Genomic DNA, 8,789 nt, shown 5'->3' with positions numbered 1-8,789 from the left:
TATTAGTATATAATTCGTTACACTGTGGCTGTGTTGTGTGTGTTAAGCTGCTGTTGCACTGCAATTTCCCTCACGGGATCAATAAAGTATCTATCTATCTATCTGTCTCTATGGTCATTCCAGACGGGTCAGGTATGACTACTCTTCGGCACAAGAGACACGTGACTCGCGAGGATCCAGACAGTGTTGGCTTTCTTTCAGAGCCCGGATAGCTCAGTTGGTAAAGCATCAGACTTTTAATCTGAGGGCCCAGGGTTCAAGTCCCTGTTCGGGCAGTTGTGCTGTTCTTAAGTCTGTTGTGAAAGTCATTCTAAATAGACTTTTATCTTTCACTCTTCTAGCTGTACTGTGGTTATTTTAAATGTCCATTACTTGTATTTACAGTAGTGTATTTAGTGTTTCATTTCACAAACCGAAAATGTTCAAGTAGATCTTGTCACTCTACTCCACGGGGTTTTATGAGGCGTGGAAACGACCGCAACTTCATTTCTGAGATGCTTTCTCTCACGTGGTGAAATCTCGACCTCTTTGGCATCTCTGGCTATAGTTCTTCTGTAGAGCACCTCTGCTTATAGTGCCCTTGAAGTCATTTTATTTTTACAGGAAGATGCATTCCCTAACGATCTCTCCTGTTTTAGAAATGCTTCATAAGGCGTGTTTGATTCAAGGGACAAACAGTATACTAATTGTACAATGCAGATCTATGCAGCATTCGTACTGTCTTTGACTGGGATTCTGAAATACTTCTTGAAAAGGTATTCAGATTTTCTTGAACCTATAATAAAAACACAGACCTGAAACTCCCTAGCTTCCAATCTCTGATGTTGCTGTCCTTAAACTCGGACGTGATGTTCTGCAGACGTGCAGTGTGCCTTTACTCTCGTAGTTTTCAAAACGACCTCCGTTGTTGGGTGCAGTTAAGGTGGAACTGGCCTGACTGCACAGGAAAGTATGGAATGATAAAATGTTTCTACGGCTCAAAATGTCCCTTTAGACCCTTGGCATGTCTCTGCTAGGAACGGGCAGGTAGAGAGGTTTAACAGATGCTCATGATGTTTCACACGGGGTGTTACCTGTTGTAGTGTTTCAAAAGATGTGTTAGCGAACCGCAGATTATCTTGAAAAGATTTGGGTTTGCACTGGCTGGGATTCAAACCCGACTCAATTATTTGGAAGGCGCCTGTACCATCAACGCACTCCCGAGAAGCACCTGCAAATTATCACAATCCTCTCTCTCACCTACAAAGTTATGGAGACACAGACATCCAATGAAAGCTCAAGGCTCCACTCAAGGCTTTATTCACTCAAGGCTCCACTCTTTTGTTGTGATGTCATTTTAATAATAGCTTTGACAAGGTGTCATTTTTGCCTCTTAAAGTTAAAGTCTGCTCCTTTCTCCCTGGTATAGAAAGAAGTAAAAGTAAATTATTCAGCTCTACTGCCTGTGTGCATTGACAAAACATCTCAAAAGGACATATTAAATAAGAACACGATCCTTCCTGTTACCATTCCTGTGGTTGGGGCGTTGTTTCACCCTTTTACGTTAAATCATCAGCACTGCTGTTTTTCTATGCATAGTTTAATCAAGAGCACTTAAAAGATGCAAATAGCTTTCAAATAAAATAGAACTGAAAGACAGTCGAGTAAGGAGGTAGAAAAAAAGCACTCCCCCGTCTGGGAATCAACCACCGTCGCCCATGTAACTGGATACAAAAATAACAGATTAATTTGTGCCCAGTCTCTTTAAGCTTCGATGCGATTATTTTTCCTTCCTTATTTCTTCATTCCTATGAATTTACTCTGTAGTAGAAGAAACGCGAAAGTGGGAAACTGCAGGCATTTTTCGTGAGTGGTGTGATCAGTGAGCATTTGCACATTTCTAAGTCTGTTCCATAGCCTTTTACATCGGGGATGTAGCTCAGTGGCAGAGCGCATGCTTTGCATGTATGAAGTCCCGGGTTCAATCCCTGGCATCTCCAGGTGCTTTATATTACAGTACTCACATCGCAGTTTTCTGTTGAGTGAGAACTCTTTGCTCGTGTTCAGAGAGAGCCAGGTTTACACAATTAAATGCAGTTTACACAATTAAACTCGACGTGCTGCAGGGTTGCGCTGCTGTTCTAAATGTACCTCATTTAGTTCTGTTAAATCCTAAATTATTTGAACTAATAATTTAGTTCAAATTCAGGAAATCCAGAGATTGCTTCACACTTGTCGTGGCTGTTGCAGAAAACACCTGTTGAATCTCACCCGGGATTTCCTGAGAGATTATTCAGCGAGCGAATCCTCCTTCTGAACTCCGCACTAAACTGAAAGCTTCACGAACTCCTCACTGCGTGTCCTGTACTGCTCTCGTGTAGATGTGAAGCACAGCCATAAACACACTTTAAACTTTTTCCGTTTGTTAATGAAAATGCAAAAGAGCATGACAAGTATTAATCGTATAAAATATCCATGGCACAACTCGAGAAAGTACTGAAGGACTACACATCGACTTTTGATGATTACAAGAGATTCAAGAAACACAATCGTCCGCAGCTGGGTTTGGATCCTGAACTCTAGAGTTAAAAGAACATAAGCGACGGATATGACCTATAAACTCTCTGAATTGTCTTATAGTTTATGAAATAAAACAATTTCTTAATAAATTCTAACTGTTGATAGACGATTTATTGAATTTTAACAAAATCACAATTACAAACTTTTTCGGTTAAAGTGTTATTCACATACTCTCACGTAAATAAACGTTAGTGTCTTCCGGTGTGTGAGCCAATTTCTCCAAAAAATATTTGTTAGTCTGTCGGGAGGCTGTGCAAGATGTTAAGAAATAGAATTTCGAAAAGACAGGCTCCCTAAGCTAAACATCAAGGCTGTTTTCTCTACAGAAATGCTCTTTAAATTTCAGCACTGTTGCAACTCCCTATATAAAGGGTGTGCACACGTATACAACCAAGGCATTGAAATATTTTTTTTTAATCATTGTTCCAAAAAACATTCCATTTGTTTTCTTTTTAATGTTGTTGATTAAAAGATTTTATTAAATGAGAAAAAAAATCTGAATGTGAAAAAAGGTCAAAATGCTATTGAAAAAAATTAGTAATGTGAGGAAAGATGGATTGTGGGAGCCGCTTAACTACCCATGTCATGCTGTATTTCTCACTCATTCTACTGGGAGTGGTGCCGTCGCTTCTGGATAAAGTCTGTCAGTGGTCATTCCAGACGGGTCAGGTATGACTGCTCTTCGGCACAAGAGACACGTAACTTGCGAGGATCCCGACAGTGTCGACTTGCTTTCAGAGCCCGGATAGCTCAGTCGGTAGAGCATCAGACTTTTAATCTGAGGGCCCAGGGTTCAAGTCCCTGTTCGGGCGGTTGTGCTGTTCTTAAGTCTATTGTGAATGTCATTCTAAATAGTCTTTTATCTTTCACTCTTCTAGCTGTACTGTGGTTATTTTAAATGTCCATTACTTGTATTTACAGTAGTGTATTTAGTGTTTCATTTCACAAACCGAAAATGTTCAAGTAGATCTTGTCACTCTACTCCACGTAATCATCTAAATTAAATCACAGTAGAGTACAGAACACGCAGTGAGGAGCTCACACAGTGAGTACTCTTGAATACGACAAGAGGAAAGGCGCACTGCACATCTGCAAAACATCACGTCCGAGTTTACAGTGACAGCAGAGGTTGGAAGCGACGTAGTTTTTTATTACTCGCTCGCTGAACGATCTCTCAAGAAACCTCGGTGGAGATTTAACGGGTGTCTAATAATCACGTTCAAAAAGGTGACGATAAGTTTTTTTTTAACTAGGTAGCCTTAATGGCAACACGGTGTGAGTAGATCTTAAAGCAGCTGCAGACAGAGTACCCGTAATGGCAACACAGTGCTTTGAGTTCGGGTTTTCTTATTTCTTCGGTAGAACCAGTGGTATCGGAATATACTGATCCGGATAGGAAGCGCTTTCGGTTTCTGATCATTTTTATTGAGCGCTGCTATGGTCTTAAGCGTTGCATTCAGGTCGCAGTTAACCCTGGAGACGTTTGTTAAAATCTCACTTCTAATAAAGAGGTCTTTCTCGTTAGAGTAGAAACGATAGAAGCCTTAAGCGGGAAAAAAATCACAACATCTCGCATTTCACGTGTTTAATGTTAACTGTCTCAGTGGTTGCCTCGGTGATTGATGGCTCTTCTCCCTCGCAGGGTGACAGCAAACTTCTTCAGAGAGGGAGTCTCCCACGCACGGCTTTTCTTTATCAAGAGCTGAGACAACAGAAACAGACTTCCAACTGACATGAATTACTTCTTGAGCGTTTATGACTGTCTTTAAAAGCTGAGAGCAGGTGAAAAAGTCTTTGGAAATGAGGAAATGACTGCTGACAGTAAACAGAGCTGACGCTCAGCTGCAGACAAGCGCTCCTCTTTAGTATAGTGCTGAGTACCCCCGCTTTTTGCGCGGGAGACTGGGGGTACGTTTCTGTAACAGGGCGCTGGTTTAATTTTTTAACAACCTGACTTCACTTAAAAAAGTATGTACTGTGTACTACGTTTCGGACTAGATAGTGCGGTAGAATATGGAGATCATCTCCAGCTTTGAGCTCAACTGCAACAAGAAGTCATGCTAAATGTAGTATAGTGAGTAAACATCGCCAGACAACAGAACGAGAGAGTAGAAGGCAGGAATATATGGTGTAAGGGCGTGATCTGTGTAGTTAATAAAATAGTTAAAATAATATAAAAACGTCTCTTTATTAAGATACACAACATTGAAGGCGACGAGAGATGGGTGCTTGACGGACTCAAAGCGAGCAGAACACTGCAGATTTTAGTTCCCTTGCTGGTAGAAACGAACTTCTGAATTTTCGGACTTTTCGTTTAGCTTGCGCCATGGAAGATATGGCAGCCACGCCGAGAAGATTTGCTTATGCCCAGCTTTTTCCACCGCTTCTACTGAACCTCGGAGCCCCGGATTTGTATACGGAATACAAGATATGGATGGAGTCGTACATATTTTTTTTAAATAGCCAGTGGATCTACAGAAGCTCAGGATGCCGTGAGACGTGCTACATTACTGCACTGTATCGGGGCTCCCGTGCAGCGGTTTTTCGCCAACCTCCCTGGAGAAAAAGACTGTAGCTGCTTTAGACGCTTCCTTTACACCGCGGAGAAACGGCATAAATTTAGGCAGAGAACTTAGTCTCAGGACGAATCTGTTGATGCTTTTGTGACTGCACTAAGAGAACTGGCTAAATCTTGTGACTTTGGAGTACTGGAAACTGACATGTTAAGAGATCAACTTGTGGAAAAATGTGCACATAAGAGACTATAAATTGCTGCAGGAGGAAGGGCTGACTTTAGAAAGAGCTCTTACAGTCGCTAGAATTCATGAAGCAGCTCAAGCAGAATCAAGAATGCTTTCTGACCACAGTGACAAAGTGACACTGAACGGGGCGCTCGCTCAAACTTTACAAACAAAACCCGAGCAGCAGGACGCAGTCATGCTAGAGAAATAGAAGAACAGGGGACGGCTGACATTACATGTTACAGGTGCGGACTAACAATGCACAAAGCAGATGAATGCGGAGCGTGAACAGCAAAATGTCTACACTGCAAGAAAACAGGACATTGTGCACATGTCTGCAGAACATCACGTCCGAGTTTAAGGACAAGTATCCCTTTTATTGTTGTTGCTGCCTCCAGTTTACATTTGGCGATGTAAACCTGATTCAGAAAAAAATAATTTGAACAACCTTATTCCCATGCTTATTCGAAGGCGCGGTGGCCAAGAGGTAAGGCGTCGGTCTCGTAAACCGAAGAGCGTGGGTTCAAGCCCCACCCGTGCCTGTTGCATTTGTCACCGCTTTCCTTCAGTTTCAAAGTCTTAAAAGAACTCGCAATGTAGGGATCTCAATAATAAGAGAACATAACTGTCGCCAGTGATTAGTATTCTTGCATATCCTGCCTTGATTTTTTAGTCGACAAAGCTTATCTCTCTTCGCACCCATCTTCCGAATGATCGTCTCAGCATTGGGAAGGAACGTGCGCTTGGTACAGCCCCCGACTCCATGGTCTGATCACAAACAGATCGGGTGAGCTGTCAGTCCAGGTTGGAAGTAACGTTCGAAAGCACTAAAAATCTGAATTAGGAACGAGAAGACCGTGTTTTTTTAAACAAGTAAACGATAAAATAATATACTGCCTGCAAGACTATGTCAAGTTCAAGTTCAAGTTTATTGTCATTATACTCATACACAGGTATATGGTATAACGAAAGGCTATTTAGCTAGCTCTCGGACATAAGTAGTACAAAGAAAAAAACACAACAACAATACAATTGTATAACAAAAGAAAGACAGAGACAACAGCCGATGTGCAAAAAACAACAACAGGCAGTGTGCAAAACAATAAAAATGTAACAGGTTATGTGCAAAAACATGCATCAAAAGAATGAAATAAAGGGATAGAAATGATGGGGAGTGAGCTTTTGACATGTATGGTAGAGGTAGATTTTCAATGTGTGTTTGGGTTTTGGTAAGAAAGAAGGCACTGTGAGGTTCAGATCATAGGTGAGAGGTGAGGAGAGAGTGAGAGAGGCTGGGAGTTTAATAGTTTGATAGTGCGGGGTTAAAAACTGTTTCTGAGTCTGGTAGTCCGGACCCGAATGCTCCGCTACCGTTTTCCATGTCATGCTGAACGCCACAAATTGTGTTAGTCCAGTCGTATCAATCGTCCTAAAGTTGTGGAAAATTGCATGTGACTGGTGCAATCAGCACACATTTTTCAGGATAGTCGAGCAGTTTAAAACAGCAAATTCACAACTGCGTGTCTTAAAAGCTTTGTGTTTCGCTCTCCAAATAGAGGCATGGGTTCAAATCCCACTCCCGACAATCAGCCGTTTTACCCTGTCTTTTTTACCTGCCTTTACACTGTTTCAGTCTTGTTGTGCTCGCTGACAATCACAATACGAGGAAAACGGAGAAACTGCTATGCAAAAACATAACGGACAGAAAAAAGCTTCGTAAACACGTGAATGTGATTAGCAGCAGTAAGGTATGCATTCAAATGTTTAAGGCTGATTTATAACAGCAGCAGAAGAAAGGTGCAGCACAATGCAATTTGTGAGAATTTGCGTGTTTTTATGCTGCGTGGACTTCTTTCAAGCCTATGAAGTGACCCCCGTTTTATTTTCATTTTCAAACTTCAGAACCGAATAACGAAAAGGTTTCATGTGTGACAGCATTCCGTTGCAAATACCGTTTCCACGATGTATTCAGCGACGGGAATGAAATGTTTTAGTACTGGCTCAAATGCGAGGAATTTCAGAAAAACCTGGAAAAGCAACGCTTGCAATAAATGACTACTTTTAAGCGTGTAGTCAGCATGAACAGAACAACGCAATGCTCTGTAAAAACAACCTGAAGCCGCAATTACTCTTTTATCTCGGGCAGTTCATTCCGATACGATGTTTCCGCAGACTAAATGAAATGCCGAACTTGCCGAGCAAGTTTAATACTTGCTTGTGAGCCCTAGATAAATTGGCTGCTGCAATTTCAGCAAGCGGAGTTCTGTTCAGCTGCCTGTAGTACACATTGCTGATTCCTTTTGTGAGGGCACGGGCAATCTTTCAACGATAAGGCTGAGGTGCCTGTCGAAATTGTGTTTCCCTTTCACTGTGTTGTATTTGCCCTACTCGTACAACATCAATTGTGATGTCATCATTGCCCATTGGTTTGTGTCTTGTTGTCATTGTGTATTTTACATTACAGGAACTGAAAGTACTGAACTGAAGGTACTGAAGGTAGGAACTGAAAGTACAGACTGCTTTAATTATAAGAAAGTTTTTTTTCTGCTGTTCTCTTTCCTGATGTATTTGAAGGCTATTGGGCAGCAAGGATTTATCTTCCTGAACTCTCTATATAAGATATGGGTCCATGATCATCTTAGTTTAGATGTACCTTTTAATGGTGGTATTATTCTCCATTGTTCAGCCTTCAGACATACTTGGAAAGTTTTAGGCACAGACATAATCTTTCTTAATCCCCTTTTATCCTGAGGTGATGTCCCAGGTAAGCTTGCCCCCTGGGAATATTCACTGTGCTCTTCAGGATTTTTTTCTGATTCTACACAGATTTTTTCTCCTTCAAACATGTCACCACTGTCTGTGCTGCTGTGTGCAGCCCATGCATCTTCTGTATCTTCTGATGAACTTCTGAGCTCTGTGTTGCCTTCCAAACTATGTCCCTCACTTTGACTTGAAATATGGACTATAGATTGTGTACTGTCATCTGGTTTGGAATCCTTACCAATACTCACCTCCTTCTGCGCCCTAAGCACTTGGGTTCTTACTTTTTTCTATCTTCATGCCAAATCACTGATAACCATTTCCTGTTGCTGGAGCAATCCTCTCCAAGGACTCTGTTTGACAGTGTTGACCACATATTGTCATGCCACCTAATTTTTTTTCTAGCTTAGAAAACTTCAGAAATTCTTTGATCTCATTCCCTACTTCACCAGCCCTTGACCACAGGTCTGGCCTCCTACTCCTCTGTCCTCTTTTAACATGTGGCATTGCCAACAATCTGAAAAATAGGGAACACATCTGAATGAAGTGGAAACATAATTGAAATTCAACTCCCAATGGATGTTAATAGTGTAGGAGTGCAACAGATGTACAAGCCATTAAATGTTCTTATTTCTGTGTTTAATTTTTGAGGGACCCTATATTTTGATATAGCATCAATCACAAAACGGCATTCTGTCACTGTCACGACCACCAGCCAGGGGAGATCAA

The 8,789-nt window shown here is 41.4% G+C and overlaps 4 non-coding genes across 4 annotated transcripts; all 4 read left to right on the top strand.

Annotated features, from left to right (window-relative positions):
- Positions 1–202: 202 nt before the first annotated feature.
- trnak-uuu (transfer RNA lysine (anticodon UUU)) lies at positions 203–275 on the top strand. The gene has a single exon. It is a non-coding gene; the product is annotated as a tRNA-Lys (tRNA).
- A 1,632-nt stretch (positions 276–1,907) lies between these two features.
- Positions 1,908–1,979, top strand: trnaa-ugc (transfer RNA alanine (anticodon UGC)). The gene has a single exon. It is a non-coding gene; the product is annotated as a tRNA-Ala (tRNA).
- Positions 1,980–3,298: 1,319 nt separating this feature from the next.
- Positions 3,299–3,371, top strand: trnak-uuu (transfer RNA lysine (anticodon UUU)). The gene has a single exon. It is a non-coding gene; the product is annotated as a tRNA-Lys (tRNA).
- A 2,399-nt stretch (positions 3,372–5,770) lies between these two features.
- On the top strand, positions 5,771–5,842 carry trnat-cgu (transfer RNA threonine (anticodon CGU)). The gene has a single exon. It is a non-coding gene; the product is annotated as a tRNA-Thr (tRNA).
- The last annotated feature ends 2,947 nt before the right edge of the window (positions 5,843–8,789 follow it).

Source organism: Lepisosteus oculatus, chromosome 14 (assembly GCF_040954835.1).
Source record: "Lepisosteus oculatus isolate fLepOcu1 chromosome 14, fLepOcu1.hap2, whole genome shotgun sequence".
Classification (NCBI taxonomy): Eukaryota; Metazoa; Chordata; class Actinopteri; order Semionotiformes; family Lepisosteidae; genus Lepisosteus; species Lepisosteus oculatus.
Note: the sequence above shows the minus strand (reverse complement) of the source record. Positions and strands in the feature narration are given on the sequence as shown.